The 20950-nt window shown below is 37.9% G+C and overlaps 1 protein-coding gene across 6 annotated transcripts in view; it reads left to right on the forward strand.

Annotated features, from left to right (window-relative positions):
* Positions 1-235: 235 nt before the first annotated feature.
* Positions 236-20950, forward strand: part of foxb1a (forkhead box B1a) — a 303263-nt gene continuing 282548 nt past the window's right edge. For 4 of the 6 annotated variants that reach the window (XR_009827541.1, XR_009827540.1, XR_009827542.1 and 1 more), the window contains exon 1: positions 680-691. The gene's annotated coding sequence lies outside the window, so the exon portion shown is untranslated. Of the gene's footprint in view, positions 692-20950 lie in introns of all 6 variants that reach the window. The other 2 variants (XM_062061291.1, XM_062061290.1) reach the window with 1 other exon arrangement.

The raw sequence follows: 20950 nt of genomic DNA on the forward strand, positions 1-20950 counted from the left end.
TCAGTGGTATTCAGTGAGGTAAGCTGAATTAAATGCGCTGACAGTTCATTGCTCCTGCCAAATTAATTGCACTGAGTGGAGCGGATCACCACTCCAAGATGGCGGCCCCGCGTCTCGTCAGCGCCAGTAGGCAGTAGCGCTCGATGTGGAGTACCCTGCGAAGATGTCTATGGGTGCGCTCCTCAGTCCACGTCACTGGCGGAAGTGACGTCAGCAAACCGCGGTTATATAACTTGCTCAGGCTGCGGGTTCATGACATCGTATGTTTGGTCGACCACCTGGCCGTTGATGCTATTGTCTTTTGGTGTTCCGCGTCAGTCAATGTACCGATATTTAAACGCCAAGTGAAATCATGTTTAATGAAGCACAGCCCCCCCGACTTCGTTATGTTGCTAAAACGTTAAGTGTCGCCGCCTTATTTTGTAACAAGCCGCTTGTTGTGGAAGCCACATCTGCTAAGCTAATGTTGCTAACTAGAAGTTAGCTATAGTGTTTGCCATTTTGGCTAACCAAAGATAAACGAAGTAAAACAATTACATTTTTTCAACTACAAACGCTAAATTGCCAGTTTCCCAAAGTCTGCCATTTATACCAACAACGCTGACTAAAAGCTACCGTGTGCTAACAGACAGTTAGCCGTAGCCATCGTCTCTGCCTTTGCCAACAGCATCTCCACGTCCACTGGCCACAGGTTGGTATTGAACACTGTCAATCATTCATACACACACATTCCAATATATATTTTCTGTTAAATAAAACATGAACACCAACAATCTCCAGTAAAAATCTACTCCCAATTGAATGTATTGGCCCCATACACTTGTAACCTATTTGTATGGACTTGCCTCTATGCGATGTATACGTTCCTGTTATAGCAGGCCTGGGCAATTATTTTGACTGGGGGGCCAAATTTAGAGAAAGAAATGTGTCTGAGGGCCGGTATATCTATTTTTAGGAACACTAATACAAAACCTCACAATAATGTCTGATTGAATGCTAAAAACGTTTTGACAGACCGCCTTAAAAAACGGAATGGAATTTTACATTTTTCTATGAACGATAAAACACTGAATATTGACAACGTATGAACGTCACACACCCTCTCCATCGACATATTTCACAATCAAGCAAAACGCGACAAAAATGCGACAAACAGCGAAATATGAACACAAAGGGTAAAAATACAATATACAATCTGATATATAACTAAGCTTTAGAACTTTGTTGTGAAAATCTCCTTCCACGTCTGTCCCTGACACCCACATTTCAGGCTGACACTCTGTGGAAACGCTCCCCACCCACACTGCTTGGTGCCTCGTTTGAGCTGCTGTGACTTAGATTACCATAGTAACTAATTAATTACCATAGTAACTAGTATGTCATGCAAAAGCACAGATTCCAACCATTGAAATACTTTGCATAGTTGAAGACTTACGGTCACCTGAAAACATCACTGCACATCATAATGGCAGCTACACTTTCCATCTTAAAGATCTAATTTATTTGGGACTGTCCGGCGGGCCAGATTGAAATACTTAACGGGCCGCATGTGGCCCCCGGGCCTTAATTTGCCCAGATCTGTGTTATAGGCTGTTATACAGTATATGCCTTGAGCTCTTATTTTGAAGGCGCTAAGAGCGGACGTGGTGACATGTGGTGGAGCGGAGTTTTGCAAAACAAACTAAAAAAGTGGTCCTCGTGTAAAACTGGAGCCTCCGTGTTTGTTATTTTGTAGTTTTATACAGTATAGGCGACATATATAAACCCTCGGTTATTCGAACCCACGCCTCCAGTCTCTTCGGAGGCGTGGGTTCGAATCCCACCGCTGGTTTTACACGAGGACCACTTTATTTCGTTTGTTTTCAAAACTCTGCTCCACCACAACGTGTCACCACTTCCGCTCTTAGTGCCTTCAAAATAAGAGCTCAAGGCATATACTGTATAACAGCTTATAACAGGAACTTAACATCACATAGAGCAGTGGTTCTTAACCTTGTTGGAGGTACCGAACCCCACCAGTTTCATATGCGCATTCACCGAACCCTTCTTTAGTGAAAAATAAAATGTTGTTTTTTTTTCAAATTCAAGACAAAGTTATATGTTTTTGGTAACACTTTAGTATGGGGAACATATTCTAAGTAACAAAGACTTAATTTAGAGTTATTTGGACACTTGGGGAACATATTCTAAGTAATAAAGACTTAATTTAGAGTTATTTGGTTAGGATTAGAGTTAGGGTTATAATAAGGCCATGCCGAATAAGGCATTAATAAGTACTTAATAATGACTAGTTAAGAGCCAATATGTTACTAATTTGCATGTTAATAAGCAACTAATTAATGGTGAATATGTTCCCCATACTAAAGTGTTACCATGTTTTTATTACTGGTGCATAGAATGAACCGTGCATGAACATCACCTTGTTCAAACAACAAAACCAACACAGTGCATAAACTCACAACAAATTACACACTTTCAAACCAGTCAGCTGTTGCCGTATCCGTAATACGCTGATAGGGAGAAGTTTGTATTTACACCATGAGTTGGGTGTGTCTTGACCTCCGCCGAACCCCTGAGGCCGACTCACCGAACCCCTAGGGTTCCATCGAACCCAGCTTAAGAACCACTGACATAGAGGCAAGTCCATAAAAATAGGTTACACACTTATTCAAATGTGCAGCAACTAATACATAACAAAAATCAAACATGCCAGTTCTTTTACTACTATTTTAACTATGTACACCTATAAAATCCATTTAGAGTAGTACTTATTTTGTTAGTTTATGTAATATTCATAACCAGTTTTCAGTAAGACGTTTATCGGGGATGTGGTGAATGAAATGTTTAATTACAGCAGTTTGTATTTAACTTGCAGAGATTGACACACCATGGTTCTTGTTCTATTTAGTAAATATGCAATGCAAATAACCCCGTGGTTAGTAGTTCATGTCCCCTGGAGGATTTCATGGGATCCTCGTCAAGCTTCTCAACTTTTGCCACAAGGTGGAAGCAAATGCACACATAATTGCAGTCTTGGCTTTAGCTATAACCAAAGAGCCTTTTGTATTGCATGTACAGTAAACCTAATTCTACATTATATTATAACTTTCAGGGACACATTCTTATCAGCTTTTGTCCATACATGTTATTTTGTAATTGTCTCCTTTTATTTAGCAATGTTTTGCTGTACTCAACATGATTTTTATGGCACTAATTTGAAATTCTTAAACAGATCTCATGGTCAAAAACAAGGATCTCACATAATGATGATTCCTGCTTAATTCCTTCTCCATGTGCATGGGATCATCCGGTGTAATTTCTAATTAACACGTTGCTATTTACACTGTTGGATCATTAGGCCTCATCACAAAAGCATAATCCAGTCAAATGGAGAGTTTATGCTTCTCATCCGCGGTGGTGCTGGTTGCTAATGAGTCGTGGCACAATTACCTTACAAATGAAGACAAATGTTTCTGCTTTAGTCGAGATAAATCTGCCTGCCAGAGTAGAATGATGCACACTCTGCTCGGTTTATAATACATTTCATGGGGTAGGACATTTCTAGCATGAACTTATTTTTCTTTCATAGTCAGTCAAATACGATTATTACCGGCTCTGTGTAGTCTATTTACTTACCTGCAGCGAGTACCAGGCATCTATGAGTCTACGAATGTGTCTATATATGTATATGTATATTATATTTATATATGTATAATATACATATTTATATTATTCACACGTGAATAATGCTGTATAATAGACTGTATTTATATTATTCACATCACATGTGAATAATGCTGTATAGTATGTATTGTCTATTGTGAGCGAACTGTGGTGCTGAATTCCCCCCAGGGATCAATAAAGTACTTTCTATTCTATTTTATTCTATTCTCTATATACGTTATGATTAGATATATCACTGTAAACTGTATATTTTGAATATTTTATTCTACAAAATCCATTACTAAACAAAAACAATGTAATGGATTTGTCCTCATTGGAACGTTTGATTGAATTTGGTTTTGTATCTATAGCGTAATGTCTATATCGTACATTCACTGTATATTCACTCTTGCTGTTAAAATGTTCATAAAACAAAACAAAAACATGTGGCTGAAGACTTTCCACAGTACTATATTGCCAAATATCTTTTTAAAATAAATATTTATATTTATGTATTATGTATTATATTATAAAGAATATACCCCAGACGCTTTCTAATAAAGTATTTTGTTTATTCCATATTTCGCATGGAATAAATCCACTTTAAAATCTACAGTAAGCAAGGCGTGCTTTCTTCTTGTTTGTGGACATATTAGCTCTTTGTTTTTTAATCCTTTTGGCAGCTTTTGCTCCAAAATTTCTTTAAACACCACCGTAAACTTTAGCTTCACCATGTCTGCTATGTAGGCGGTGTTTACTTTAGTTATAACGTCTACTACAACTCATAGAGGTATCAGATGTCATAGTAAATGTAATTATAGCCACCTACTTGCAGCACTTCTTTATTAAACGTATTTATTGAAGTGCGGCATTTATTTATTCAAGTGGATGACTCACACAACAATTAAGTTGTATACAAGGTGTATCAGAGGGGAGGAAATTGGTATGTCTAGGAAAGTTATAATAATTGATTATTGCCTCCTAGAATCCGCTTCTGTCTTTGTCAAACTGCAGTGCAGTAATATTGCTCCTGTCCTTAGAATTTAAAAGTAATTATTAATCTGCGGGGGGAGCAGTTTTTTCCTTCTCCTGTGGCTCCACATAAGAATACCGGTTGGTTTGAATAATAAAGTGAAATAGTCAGATGCAGGATGCGTATATTTCCCCCTTAAAATAAATAAATAAAGCAAGCACTTCAGATCTATAGCAAATGGCACAGTGCTACTTCCCCCTCTTCCTTTCATGATATATAGAAAAAGGAAAGCTGGGATCTGAGATGGACGCTATAACCAAAGCAGTCATTAGGAAGATCCTCCAACCAATTTCCATAAATGGGGTAGCGGGAAGTATTTAGGCAAGTCGAAGTATATCACTAATGAGATGAGACAAAAAGGATTCATGTGCACGTTTTATGTGATCTTCTTTCTGAGTGTAGATGAATAATTATTTATGATTTTAGAGGCCTAAAAAAAGGGAGGCAAGAACATAGCGATGGGGGGGAGAGTGGTGAAAAATTTAGAGGAGAAGTTAAATGAATATTTTAGGGAAGATGAAATATTTAAAGGAAACAAATGAGCAAAACATTTAAAACGGCATGACAAATAGAAGAAAGTGCTGTTAAGATGGCCTTCCTGATGTGTGCTGCAGTAGCCTTGAGGACTGCGACGGTTGTTTGGAAAATGCCGGTAACCGAGGGCTGACCTCGCAGCTGAGCAATATTAGCCCTTGATTCAGTGCCGTTTGTGTTGCTGCTACCAGGCAGACCAGGCGTGTCTCATTGACCTCCCGCCGCTTTAGCTTAGGGTCGACGGTAAAAAGATAACACATGATGACACAAATTGCAAACATGGTCGCCGCTAATTTCTCCAGAGACAGTCCGCATTAGAATGTATCAAAGCATCCCTCTCATTCTTCCCAGCGCGCTTTGTAAATTTCACCTTCCGTCACAAGAAATGAAAAAAACAAATATCTGCCTATGCATGAGTGCTGGATCATTTGTTTCCCAAATGCGAGAATAATTAAATCAGCAAACAAATAATTAATCAAGTCAACGAGAACAATTATCTCAAAGATGCCTCTGAGACTGGGACGTGTATACTGAACTGATTAATTATCCCGCTAAAGATAATTGAGTGCATCTTGAAATTTGACTGTGTCCTCTCAATATGCTCTTACATCTGTTGTATATTGTTTGTTGTATATGTCGCTGTACCTGCATTGGCTAATACCGTAATTTTATTACGACACAAGGGTCGTTTTAAGAATTTTATCTTTGCAGTCATGGTAGTCCTCTAGAAAGAGTTTCCGTAGCAGAACCTCCAGGTTCTGTAACAGCTTCTTCCCTCAGGCCGTAAGACTCTTGAACGCATTCAAATAATCCCCTCAATTCCCCCCAAAAATGGATTAACTGGCTGGAATATAAAGACAATATAACATACATCCATAAACCTGGATGCATATGCGAAAGTGCAATATATTTATCTGTACAGTAATCTATTTATTTATATCTGCACCTTATTTCTTTTTTATCCTGCACTACCATGAGCTAATGCAATGACATTTTGTTCTTATATGTACTGTAAAGTTCAAATTTTAATGACAATAAAAAAGGATGTCTAAGTCAAATTATTACTGGAACATAATGAACAACCTCAGAACTCCAGAGCTGCAAATTTAGGAGCCAGCTGTGCCTCAGCTGAACTTCAAGAACCTTTTGGATTCACAATATATTCTAATCTGTATTAAGCGGCCTATTAAATGCATTAAAATGTAGCAGTGACCCTTGCTCGATGATCCAAGTTCAACTTTGTCGGCGACGTCGTCTCCTGCCCTCGCTAACTTGTGGGGGGGACCATTACTTACTTCCTAGCCAGACAGCCATCATTACCCCTGTAAATGATGGGAAGGCAGCCCGATCCCAACAGCTTTATTTCCCCGCTCAGCTCAGCCGACGCGAGCTATCACATCCCGTTAACAATTCCATGGCTCCACCGTAAAGATAAGCTCTCTCAATCAGTGCCGTCTGTTTCGCTTGCCAGCTGAAGGGTCATCGTTCATCACTCGCTGGAACTGCAGACTCCCCTCTCTCTCTCTGATATTCGCCTGTGATTGACACGGTTTGGGTCATCCACTTTTTTTGGTGATATTTTGAATTCAAATCAACCCTCAACTAACCCAAATTGCAGTATTCTCTCCCATCTTTTCATTTTAAGCAAATATTGTATTTTTTCCCGTGGAGTTTTTCAAATACCGCCTGGTATGAAGTCAGAGGCGTTGACATTTTAATCAGTGAACATTAGAAGCCGACACTGTCAGACCAGATGAAGGTCATTGCATCCGCTTGCCATTACTCTTAATGGTTGTCCTAATGACTCATTTACACGTCAGATCTGGATGATATTTTATGTGTAAGCACACATTCTAGTCAAGGCCTTTTATTCTATTAACCCGTCTTGCCTGCACTAGATCCTTCCCGGGATCATTCCCGCGTGGCTTAGCCTTTGATAAATATGCTTTTCGGTTTGGCTAATTAATGCATTCAGCTAAGATTCTCCTCACTTGTCACCCACACTTTAACCTCGTAGCAAAGGAACGTACTTTTGCGTCTCAAATTAAAGGTCCTCTGAGACGGCGTACATGCGTGCGACGCGGCGTGCCGCACCGGCTGGTCGTATCTCATCTTCAGGGCCTCTGAAATGTTTTTTTTAGCGCCTGAATGAAATTACGGCGCATCACTGTTATGTGGTGTTGACATATTCCGAGCAAATACGCTTTAGTTTACTAGGTCTTGTCGCAGACGGTTTCTTTGTTTGATAACCCCACAAGGGTTTTTTTGTAGATGTGTTTCAAAAACAAAATAATTTGCTTTGCGATTAGAATCTGATAGTTAATTAAACACAGTAGTGTTGATTTGGCTACATGTCAATTAGTATTACACAGCTCAAGAGACTACATTCTCTATTTGTCAAGACTATGTAAATGTAAAACCTAATAAAACAGCTGCGCAGTTCGATTAACGTTGGTATAGTCAAGCAAAGCAAAGGCATCCTGCTTGTGTTGAGGCAGCATATTTGAAAGCCTCCCCGAGTTCACTTTACTACCTTGCCCACATTAATTGAACCTATTCAGCATTTTGAAATGTACCCCTCAGTATTTCTTTTTACTGCCTGCATAATTGCCGTTTGCAGCCATTTGTAGGTTAAATGAATGGGAGGCGGTCATCAGCATAGGCTTATTTAAATCCTCTTAACCAGAGGAAGGGCCATATTACAATATTGTAAGATATGCGTCGGATGAAATTGTTTGAACTTTTTTAACACTTCACTACGTTTGCAGCCCCACAATAGTCCTAACTAGAGGACAGTTGTGACTGTGAAATGCTACAATGTGGATATAGGAGCAGAATGGCTCAAAACTATGGGGTTTGTTGTCTGTTTCTATGGTAGCCAGTCCCAGGGTGCCACGGTACTATAGAGGTGTCTTTACAAACAGTAAACACTCTTTTATGCTCAGCCAGTGAATAGGCCTGTAAAGGAAACCCTGGTTTCTAATGGTCATTGAATGAGATTGTGTTATTTACTCAGGAATGGCAAACAAATAAGCATAATGTTAATTTGCAGGTAAACACCCCCAGCCCCCAACAATGTGAACACATTGCACTGCTGCTTAGTAATTAACAATAAAACATGATTCGGAGTAGGGCTGGGCGATATGGCCTTTTTTTAATATCTCAATATTTTTAGACCATTTCGCGATACACGATATATATCTCGATATTTTGCTTTAGCCTTGAATGAACACTTGATGCATATAATCACAGCAGTATGATGATTCTATGTGTCTACATTAAAACATTCTTCTTCATACTGCATTAATATATGCTCATTTTAAACTTTCATGCAGAGAGGGAAATCACAACTAAGTCAATTGACCAACACTCTATTAAACAGTTTTTAAGCAGTGGCACAAACATTCAAACATTTCAAAACAGAACGTGCAAGATTGTCAGAGACATTTTAAAACAAGCTTTTAGTGCACTTTTGTGCATGATGTCACTAAGATGAAATTTCAAAATAACACTAAATTAAAGTGCACTTTTTGTACAGAACGCCACTACAATAGTTTAAAACAAATAAAATGAACTTCTGTGCATGATGTCACACAAGATATTTCAATAACTGTTAATAAATGAGCTGCATAATAGGAAATCAAATTGTGTACGTCCTTCGCTTTGTGGTAGGTTCCGGCGGACGTTATCTCCTTATGTCGTGGACTATTTTTTTCATACGGTGTTGATGTGGAAATGGTTGCCTCGGCATTTTGTGGGTGTGACACCGAACGGAGATGTTGACACTCTTCATTCTCTAGCAGGTGACTTTTCAAATGATGCTACATATTAGCAGTAATGCTACTTTTTGTAGCAACGCTTTCGCCCCCCACTGGACGAATTACGGTTGTGTGTTCGACATACAGTATTCCCACTTGAAGCCAAACCACCGCCAGACGATGGACCCCGTGCTGTTTTTCTTAGGAATTAATTCATTTGTTACCAGATTCGCACCTTCTTTCTCTAGTATTAGCACTCGCACCACAGCTAACTTTAGCCACGCTGCTACCTCTCTGCTCAGCGAGGGCGTAAACGTATGTGACGTATGTAAGAAGGTGCGCTTGTTTAAGTCTCTGTGAGAAGGAGAGACTAGAAAGAGTGAGAAGAGCCTGAAGTGTAATGCCTGCAGCTAAAAGCAACTGCGTGAGAACGTATACTCGAATATCACCAGTGTTTCCCACACATTCATTCATTTGTGGCGGCCCGCCACGTAATAATTACGTCAGCCACAAATAAAAAAAATAAAAAATAAAACATTTTTTGGTTCTTGTTTTTGTTTTTGTCCTGTCCAGCTTCTCAGGCAAATCATATAGTTGATGTAGATGCCCATATAGGCTGTTCAGATTTACTTTACAAAAGAGAAGTGTAGGATACTTCTCTTGTTGCCTTATTTGTATTTGACCACTACTGTTTTCTGTTTATTTGTTACTGACTGTGGCAGGACACCTCTGCCTCTGTTTCACTTTATGTTGCTGGTAAATAATATGGTTGTAGTAGTAGGCTAAAGTCAAATTATTTAGTATGCACTAATTAAAGGGGCAGAGCTTTAAGAGACATTTTATATTTTATAAGATATATTTTTTGTAAGAACCACAATTAATAAATATATTTCAGTGAATAACTTATTGTTCAAATCTGTATATAAATATGTACATAAAGTGTTGTAATTATATTGTAAAATGGATGGATGGATGGATGGATGGACGTTTAAAACAAAACTGTTATTATTAATTAGTAAGTATACATTTTTTGAGCCTTTTTAGAGAAAATCATATCATTGTAGTAAATTATGCAAATTACTCGATGGTGTCATGGTGACCACGCCCATAGCCACGCCCCCACTGCCACAGGTATCTTGGCAGTTTATGGGAAACACTGATCACTATATAGTCATTTTTTATATCGCACAGAGACAAACCCGCGATATATCGATATATATCGCCCAGCCCTAATTCGGAGAATAGTACAGTATATATTTTACATACGTTTACGTGATGGAAACAAATCTAAATGATTGCATTGATTTGGTTGAAAACCTACCTCACAATATATTTCAGTGAGTGAGGAAAAACATGACAAGAGGTACGATTGTTTCCTCAATCAAACTTCATTTAGTAAAGTCAAATTGATACAGTGCACTAGGGTTGTCCCAGTACCAATATTTTGGTACCAGTAGCAAAATGTATTTTAATAGTTTTCAAAATAAATTGCACCACAAAAAATATAAATAAATATATATATATGTATATTATTGGCTTTATTTGAACAGAAAAGCTTATGATACATTAAATATGTTTCTCATTGCAATCAAATAAGAATTTTGTCAAAAAACAAGAGTGAACATTGTAGACAACTACTCTAGCAAACAAAAGCTCTTAAAATGGCTGCAGGCATATGCAGTAACGTGTAATTTCCCATTTTATTGTTTTGTCAAAATTATGAGGACAAGCGGTAGAAAATTGATTATTAATTTACTGGTTCCTTTACTGTTAAAAGCTGTTTACTTTCTATTATAACATGTTCTATCTGCACTTCTGTTAAAATGTAGTAAGCACTCATTCCTTTGTTGTATGGATACTTTACATACATTTTAAGTGATACTACACCCTTTGGTTTCAATTCAATACCAAGTACTTACAGGATCTTACATAATTAAAGTTTTCCGGTGTCCAGGGACATATTTGCAGACTTAATTAAGAATAAAAACAAATGACAAAAGATTTTGTGATAATAGAAAATATCGATGTATTTAATCATTCTATCATTGTCACTTGACTTAATACGGCTCTTGTACTTGGTATCGTTACAGTTGACGTATGAGAAGAGATCCAGCCATTTATTTATATTCAGGAGCACTAACTTGTTGCTGGCGGTTAGCTATTGTATCCTCCCACAGTGTGTAGTGAAGCATGTTTAGCTATTCCTCGTCCTGCAGGGATGATGATACTTGTAAGAAACTTACTTTATTTGTTGCCATGGAGGCGACAGTGTTTATAGCTTGACATTTATTGTTTGTTTTTAAGCCAAAATGCGTCCATTCTGCCTCTTACGTCGTCACACCGTGTCTGCTTGTATGTACTCCGTCCAAAGAAAATAGCACCGGTATTTTTCAGAGGCAGTATAGTACCGTTTTTAATTCATTTGTACCACGGTACTTTATTAGTATTGCTATACCGTACAACCCTACTGTGCAGTGTGCACATATACAACTACTTAGACAACTTAATTGACATATATTCCATGAATTGAAAATAGTTCACAGCATACTGGAAAGTTTGTTATTAAAAAGTCAGGTAAAGCAAGCCATCCCAATTACCATTTTTTCCTACGCCTTCGGGGAGCACCAAAATCGTCCCAAAGTTTTTAGGAGGCACACAACATTTTGACAATGATCAAATTAGAGAAAGTGCGTGGAAACAGGGACTTCACATAAAGGTAGGGATAGAACGGTTTATGAAAACAACCCGAACGGTTCAGTTGACCTGACATGGCTGGAGCATGTTTTTTTTTAATTTTGAGTTACTAATCAGTCTGGAACCAAGCTTGTCTCTTACTTAGGGGTGTAACGGTACGTGTATTTGTATTGAACCGTTTCGTTACGGGGGTTCCGGTTCGGTTCGGAAGTGTACCGAACAAGTTTCCACACGGACATATTAAGTAGCGTAACGCACGTTGTGTAAACAATGCACACCGAGGCACAACACACGGCATGCTAGCAGCTAACGGGTTACGATAGACTGACCATACGTCCTCCTTTCACGGGACATGTCCTCTTTTGCGGAGCTGTCAGGGCGGAGTTTCTTAAATGCCTCAAATGTCCGGCATTTTGAGTTAGGGTTGCATGTATTTTCAATGTACGTTCAGGGTTAAGAAGGGGTTAAAAACAAAACAAATTGTGCGTGCAGCAGAGACAGAGAGAGCGAGAGAGTTATGATAAACGCGCATGCGTCGACAGGCTCTGCTTTTTATCCATAGATTTATCAGATTTAATTTTTTATTATCTATAGCAGGGGTGTCAAAAGTGTGCCCCGGAGGCCATTTGCGGCCCACAGCTAATGTTTTAAAGGCCCACGGCACATTCTAAAAATACTATTAAAATATACAAAAACATAACAAAAGTGAAATCAAAAAGCTTAAAGGTTAAATGTAATTTAGAAAAAGTTGCAATGTTGACTAATAAAACAAATCTGGGTTTTTTTCTTTCAAACTGTCATTGCTCAAAACATAATATTGAATCAAAATCAGTGTTATTATGAATTATTGACCTATCCAAGGTTCCGATTACTTCACATCAAAAATGTCCGGCATTTTGAGTTAGGGTTGCGTGTATTAACAATGTACATTCAGGGTTAAGAAGGGGTTAAAAACAAAACAAATTGTGCGCGCAGCAGCATTGGTGAGAGAGGGGCAGAGACAGAGAGAGCGAGAGAGTTATAATAAACGCCATAGATTTATCAGATTTAATGTTTTATTAGATTTAATGTTTTATTATCTATAGCAGGGGTGCCAAAAGTGTGCCCCGGAGGCCATTTGCGGCCCACAGCTAATGTTTTAAAGGCCCACGGCACATTCTAAAAATACTATTAAAATATACAAAAACATAACAAAAGTGAAATCAAAAAGCTTAAAGGTTAAATGTAATTTAGAAAAAGTTGCAATGTTGACTAATAAAACAAAGCTGGGTTTTTTTCTTTCAAACTGTCATTGCTCAAAACATAATATTGAATCAAAATCAATGTTATTATGATTTATTGATCTATCCAAGGTTCCCATTACTTCACATCAAATATTCCACTAAGAAAAACATTTTTGGTGGAAGATTTTGCAAATTTGGTAAATAAATAACCCAAAAATTTATATTTTGTTGTTTTCTTACTGTACGGAAAATGAACCGAACCGTGACCTCTAAACCGAGGTATGTACCGAACTGAAATTTTTGTGTACCGTTACACCCCTACTCTTACTCTAAAGACCCAAACAGTTCCCAAATGACTTCTTTGAGTCGGGTTATGTGCATTTTTACACACTTGTTGTGCAAAAGCCGAGTAAAAGCACTGAAAAACATTGTGTAAATGCTAATGCTTTTGAGCTGGCTGGTGTTACGTTGACAAACTTAGACAAACTTTATTGATCCACAAGGGAAATTGTTCTAAAAGGGGCCACAGATGCCAGAGATTGCAGCATTTTAAGCATCTTCATTGCAAGTTAATGAAAACCTGACAGCTTTTAATTGTTTCACTGCCAGTAAACAATCAATTACTGATGCATCTTTGTGTTGGCTTTCCTTTCTTAAGCATTTAAATCCATCCATCCATCCATTTTCTACCGCTTGTCCCATTTGGGGTCGCGGGGGGTGCTGGACCCTATCTCAGCTGAAATCTTAAGCAGTTATTGGTACATTATTATGTTACATTATTACACTTTTACTTTGTCAAAATAAGTATTATTTATGTCAATATTTCTGCATTTAATTCAGGAGCCATTTTTTCATTTGTTTTGTTTTAGATTTTTTTTGTAAAAACTACAACTGATTAAAGGCAACAGTGGATTATTGGGATGAATGGTATTCCAGGTGTTAAAAAGAACAATATTGTACACCGAACTGTAAAAGGATCTTAACTTTTACACCCCCATATTGAACAAGCCAAACTATTTCGGGAATCAATCTATTTTAGTGTATGTAATAGGGTTGTCCCGATACCAATATTTTGGTACCGGTACCAGATGTATTTCGATACTTTTCTAAATAAAGGGGACCACAAAAAATGGCATTATTGGCTTTATTTTAACAAAAAATCTTACGGTATATGTTTATTATTGTAATTTTGTCCTTAAATAAAATAGTGACCATAGGTGACAACTGTCACTCATTTGTCGCCATGGAGGCGAGAATTAGTGATTTAGAAGTAGCTAAAACTCTGCAGACTGCGGCTGAACGTTAGCCGTGAGCTAGATAGCCATGTCTTAAAGCACCTCTTCCCTGACGGCGTTTCAATGTTATAGGTTCAGTTTTTAAGCCAAAATGCGTCCGTTCTCCTTTTTCTGTCTACACTCTGTGTCTGCTTGTAAGTACTCCTTGTGTGTGCGCTGCCGAACATGCTCCTCTGCTCGTAAAACCAGCAATGTCATGACATGACGATGACAGAGGGCGGGGGGTTGGGCACCGGTACTTTTTAGAGGCGGTATAGTACCGAATATGATTCATTAGTATCGCGGTACTATACTCGTACTGGTATACCGTACAACTCTAGTATGTAATGTGTTTTACAATATAGACCCAAAGCAAATAATTGTGTCACTCCTCCAAACTATGTTTTTGCAATTATATATCACTGTATAAAGTGTATTTATGGTATAAAGACACAATCTGCCATGTTTTAAGTGATCAGCATTGCTCAGTACTTAGTTTGTCTTCACAAAAAGTTCACCTTAAGGACAAGACCAGCATGCTATATGTTAGTCAAGACTTTTTGTAGTTTGTTGACGAGTCTTGATACAGACATTTATCTAAGCTATCAAACAACATGTTTTGCACATCTGTCAAGTCATCACAAAGCCTTAAACCATTCCAAATCAAAGATTGATCAACCCCTCTGCCAACACGAGCGTTTGAAGCCTCCTTTTAATTGACACATATCGGCCAAGTTTACCAGTAACTGTCAGCGCAGGCTGCTCACATCTGATGTGTGATGAGACAAAGGAAAACTTATAATTACCCGTTCTGTCACTTTTTCATGTTAAATGTTTAAATTTCCATCCACACGTACAATAAATATTGTGCGCCAAAGATGTTATTTTCCCCATGCACTCTGCAGGCTTCAAGCCTTCTGAAAGAATTTATCTGCCATTACAGCCACAGCGTAACTACAAAAAAAAAAAATACTTCCTCGTCTTTTAAAAAAAGATGAAATATTTTCTCTGCTATGTAATTTTCCTCCCTGTATTTCGAGAGTTACTGACCTAAAAAGGTTGATCAAAGACTGTTGGAACTCTACAGCCTGCAGCAACCAATAAATTGGTCCATTCGATGTTTTGCACTGACAAATTATTCTCCAGAGCACTAACATTCTTGGTAGCAACTCAATTAGCAGGAGACAGACGTAGCAAGAATTCACATTAATGTTCCACAGACGTTTCAGTGTTTTATCATTTTAGTCAACTTTGGAATGGATGGAGCCTTTTATGTCATGCAAACGATAAGTATTTGCTAGTGATGCTTGTTTTTTGCTGCAGGAATCTACACACCGCACATTCTCAGGTCTTTAGGCTTTTACACAATGCCAGCTTGACTTAGAGCTTCAATATGCTTTCATGTTACAGTTGAAAACCAATATTTTGTATTATGGCTAAGAGGAGACTGATCTCACTCAGTCAATGTGAAGAGCAATATCGACAAAAGGATACATGTTACCGTATTTTCTGGACCATAGGGCGCACCGGATTTTAAGGCGAACTGGCGATCAGCGGGTCTATTCAAGTGTATTTTCATACAAAAGGTGCACCGGATTGTAAGGTGCATTAAAGGGGTTATATTATTATTAATTTTTCTAAATGTAAAATACTTCCCTGTGGTCTACATCAGTGCTTTTCAACCACTGTGCCAAGGTGTGCCGTGGGATACAGTCTGGTGTGCCGTGGTAGATGATCTAATTTCACCTTTTTGGGTTAAAAATATTTTTTGCAAACCAGTAATTATAGTCTGAAAATGACGTGTTGTTGTTGAGTGTCGGTGCTGTCTAGAGCTCGGCAAAGTAACCATGTAATACTCTTCCATATCAGTAGGTGGCAGCCGGTAGCTAATTGCTTTGTAGATGTCGGAAACAGCGGGAGGCAGTGTGCAGGTAAAAAAGGTGTCTAATGCTTAAACCAAAAATAAACAAAAGGTGAGTGCCCCTAAGAAAAGGCATTGAGGCTTAGGGAAGGCTATGCAGAACGAAACTAAAACTGAACTGGCTACAAAGTAAACAAAATCAGAATGCTGGACGACAGCAAAGACTTACTGTGGAGCAAAGACAATGTACATCCGAACATGACATGACAATCAACAATGTCCCCACAAAGAAGGATAAAAACAACTGAAATATTTTTGATTGCTAAAACAAAGTAGATGCGGGAAATATCGCTCAAAGGAAGACATGAAACTCCTACAGGAAAATACCAAAAAAAGAGAAAAAGCCACCAAAATAGGAGCGCAAGACAAGAAATAAAAGACTACACACAGGAAAACAGCAAAAAAGTCCAAATAAGTCAGGGTGTGATGTGACAGGTGGTGACAGTACACCTACTTTGAGACAAGAGCTATATTGATGCATGCTTGGTTATGGTTTAAAGTCATACCCAACAATTGCGACAACGACTTTTTACTGTCAACTGAGTTTTGTTTTTTAATGATTTCTGCTGGTGGTGTGCCTCCGCATTTTTTCAACGCAAAAAATGTGCCTTGGCTCAAAAAAGGTTGAAAAACACTGGTCTACATAACATGTAATGGTGGTTCTTTGGTCAAAATGTTGCATAGACGATGTTTTACACATAATCTTTAAGTCGCTTTCTGACAGTCGCTTTCTGACAGTCGCTTTCTGACAGTCGCTTTCTGACAGTCGCTTCAGGACGTGCCGTTTTGTGGGCGGACTTATTTACGTGGCTCACCTTCGACAGCGTCTTCTCCCCGTCATCTTTGTTGTAGCGGTGTAGCGTGCAAGGACGGGAGTGGAAGAAGTGTCAAAAGATGGAGCTAATTGTTTGAATGACATTCAGACTTTACTTCAATCAATAACGGAGCAGCATCTCCTCATCCGTGGCTCATTAGTGCAACAACAACGCCGGAAATGTGTCCCGTGAAAAAACGTCCGACCGGAACTCTCTAATGACTAAAGTTCCTTGGGTGAATAATGTAAACTCACTAAACCGGTATGTTTTAGCGCTTTCATGGCGAGTTTACTGACAGATAAGAACTTTACACTACTTTATATTAGAAATGGCAACAGCGGAGGATGAATGTCACATAACAAGAAGATAGAGAAAAAGAAGAAGCTTATCGACTACGGTGTTGCCACGGACTACAAAGGCGGACGCGTGCACATTTTCAGGACTTATGCAGATCCCAAATACAGATTAGCAGGTACCAGAAGGTAAGAAAAGTTGCTTTTGAATAATATTGTGAAACAAAACGGCAGATATGTCTTACCTTATACACACACCATAATAATACTCCTATGTTGAAGCACAGTACAATCCATCAAGCGGTGCGGCTTCATAACTTACAAAAGTCGTACTAAAACATTTTGATAGATTTGTGAGCGCCGTGTGTAATGTTCCTTATTTTCAATGGAACATATAAAATGTTGGTGTTGTTTACTTGAGTCATATTGCAGTTTACACATATCTCTTATGTGTGACTGCCATTAAATTGCAGTCTACACGTATCTCTTATGTGTGACTGCAGTGTTTCCCATAAACTGCCAAGATACCTGTGGCGGTGGGGGCGTGGCTATGGGCGTGGTCACCATGACATCGAGTAATTTGCATAATTTACTACAATGATATGATTTTCTCTAAAAAGGCTCAAAAACTGTATACTTACTAATTAATAATAACAGTTTTGTTTTAAACGTCCATCCATCCATCCATTTTACAATATAATTACAACACTTTATGTACATATTTATATACAGATTTGAACAATAAGTTATTCACTGAAATATATTTATTAATTGTGGTTCTTACAAAAAATATATCTTATAAAATATAAAAGCTAAAATGTCTCTTAAAGCTCTGCCCCTTTAATTAGTGCATACTAAATCATTTAACTTTAGCCTACTACTACAACCATATTATTTACCAGCAACATAAAGTGAAACAGAGGCAGAGGTGTCCTGCCACAGTCAGTAACAAATAAACAGAAAACAGTAGTGGTCAAATACAAATAAGGCAACAAGAGAAGTATCCTACACTTCTCTTTTGTAAAGTAAAAAAAAAAAAAAAAACAATTTTTTTTTTTTTAATTCATTTTTTTATTTATTTGTGGCAGACGTAATTCTTTCGTGGCGGGCCGCCACAAATAAATGAATGTGTGGGAAACACTGGACTGCCGTCTACTGGTCACTTATCATTTCACCATGTACCAAATAAAATAGCTTCGAGGTCGGTAAGCACCACCAAAATTATTCCGTACATTAGGCGCACCGGGTTATAAGGCGCACTGTCGAGTTTTGAGAAAATGAAAGGATTTTAAGTGCGCCTTACAGTCCCAAGAATACGGTACTTTATGTAAATTTTTGCCAAGCTGCCATTTTATTCCTATTTAACCACGCAATCTAAATGTACAGTCAAACGACCAAATGGTTACTTCTGAAAACACTAAATGTACACTAATAATGTCATGTCGCTTCCATAGCGCTTTGATTTGCATATATGTCCATTGTCTGCGCTTTTGATTGCAACGCCCGCCAACACTGGTGACCTGCATATGGTTAACGTGATTTAGTTCCCTGCTGTTCAAACACTATTTATCCTGTAATGAAGACACACTGAAAGCAGAACAGTTTGAGTTGGCCATGAAAAGATTATTTACAAGTAATTCAAACATAACTAAAATGTTGAATTTCTGTTCATTGACATTTTTTAGACTGTTTTAGTCAGCCTAAATTCTAATGTGTAGATTAGAATAGCAGCTGTCCAAATATAAACATGCTTACATTTAGAGGGAAAGAAAATCGGTTATTTCCACTTTTTGTGTCACATTGAGCTACTATGCACTGCTCATGCAACTCTGCTTAAACAACCACACAACCTGAGAGTTTGCATGTGGCGGCAGCAACAAAAACACATGCTCGCTCTTTCTGTTATGCAAATATGAAATGGGAACCTCAGCACAATAACAGCTTTATAGTCTCACTGTACGTTTGGCCAAAAGACTGTCTGAGAATGCTGCATAATTAACTGGCAGCCAAATGTTCCCCCGAGTCATTGCTTTATTAACAAAGCAACGGAGCCCTTTTTAATTGGCCATTTCATTGGAAACCCAATTAGAGTAGATAACATCAGACACATTGATCAAGAATATGATGGCGTATTGTCTTAAATATGTACCTTTTTATGGCGTATGTTCATGACAAATGACACGGTCTGTATTGTCCTCTGGTGTATAACATGTTTGAACATATTATAGAAGCAGAAGAGGAGAAATTTACCGTTTATGTACGTACTGGTAAGTGGGAGCAAATATTGCATTCAATTAGTGTCCATGTTTCTCGTTTACAGATATGCATTTACAGTTCATATAGAATTAGAAATATTATATTTCTATAAGGTTTAAGGAGAGGGGTAATTAATTTAGAATTTTTAGACAAACGTCCTTAAATATGACCCTTAAATCGTATTCTCATCTAAAATGCAAATATTTAAAATACAATTGTGAGGAAAAACTTACATTGCCAAACTCAGGTATAGGTTTAAAAAGTAACAATTGTAATTCTCATACAGTAGTTGTAGAAATTAGTAGTTTAATTTTGCAACCCTGCAGCGTTCGACAGTTTATGACAAAAATGGAGGGAGCGTCAAGCACAAATATATAACACTCTTCTTTGTTATTGTCTGATATGCGTTTTTAAAATGTGTATTTCAGTAACAATGATGCATATGTAATAATTTTGGTGGTGCTCACCGACCTCGAAGCTATTTTATTTGGTACATGGTGAAATGATAAGAGTGACCAGTAGACGGCAGTCACACATAAGAGATACGTGTAGACCGCAAGTTAATGGCAGTCACACATAAAAGATACGTGTAGACTGCAAGTTAATGGCAGTCACACATAAGAGATACAGTATGTGTAGACTGTAATATGACTCAAGTAAACAACACCATGTAAAATGCATAGACCAAAATACATCTGTAATTGTAAAACCTGAAATGGAAACGGAAATCTAGAAAAGGGCAATTTTGATCAACAGGATGTCACAGATTATTTGAGCTGCCTCATAACACTGCCCCGTAATATGAACTCTCGTAACCTTTCTGCTCACATGCAGATTCTGTTTGTTTCTCTACAACCTCCCTTCTTTCTGATAGGTCACTTTAAAAGACCTATTATGTCCTGATCAGAGCCAATCTGAGAATACTGTTACCGTCGAACTGTGGCCCTTTTGAAGGAGATTAGAGTCTACACAGAATAACCTAGTATCAGTGTATTTTGTCATTTAGCGTACGATCTTTACCGTTACCATCTATTACGATGTCTTGTGAACATGTCAAAAATCTTTTTAAAGTTATCTTATTTTGACTAGCAAAAAGTTTTTACTGGATATATGCTCCCCAAGTAATTGCAATGGTGTTATATAACACATGTATTAAGTTACGAGTGGGATTCCCTCACAATATAGTCAAATTTGTGTTATTTTATTGTTTTTATTTTAAGCACTTAACTTCATAATGGATTATTTTGTCTAAAAAAGGGGTCCACAAACTACGCCCCATGGGCCGGATCCAGCCCACCAGCACCCACAATCTAAAGTTAGTCTAAAGTAAAAAAAAAAAATTAAACAATTTTTTGCATCTGTTTTGTCCAGCCACACAGGCAAATCACATTGTTAATGTAGATGTCCATATCTGCTGTAAATATTTACTTTGCAAAAGAGAAGTGTGGGATATTTCATCTAATGGGATAGGAAGAAGAAAAATAAC

Source organism: Entelurus aequoreus, linkage group LG10, assembly GCF_033978785.1.
Source record: "Entelurus aequoreus isolate RoL-2023_Sb linkage group LG10, RoL_Eaeq_v1.1, whole genome shotgun sequence".
Classification (NCBI taxonomy): domain Eukaryota; kingdom Metazoa; phylum Chordata; class Actinopteri; order Syngnathiformes; family Syngnathidae; genus Entelurus; species Entelurus aequoreus.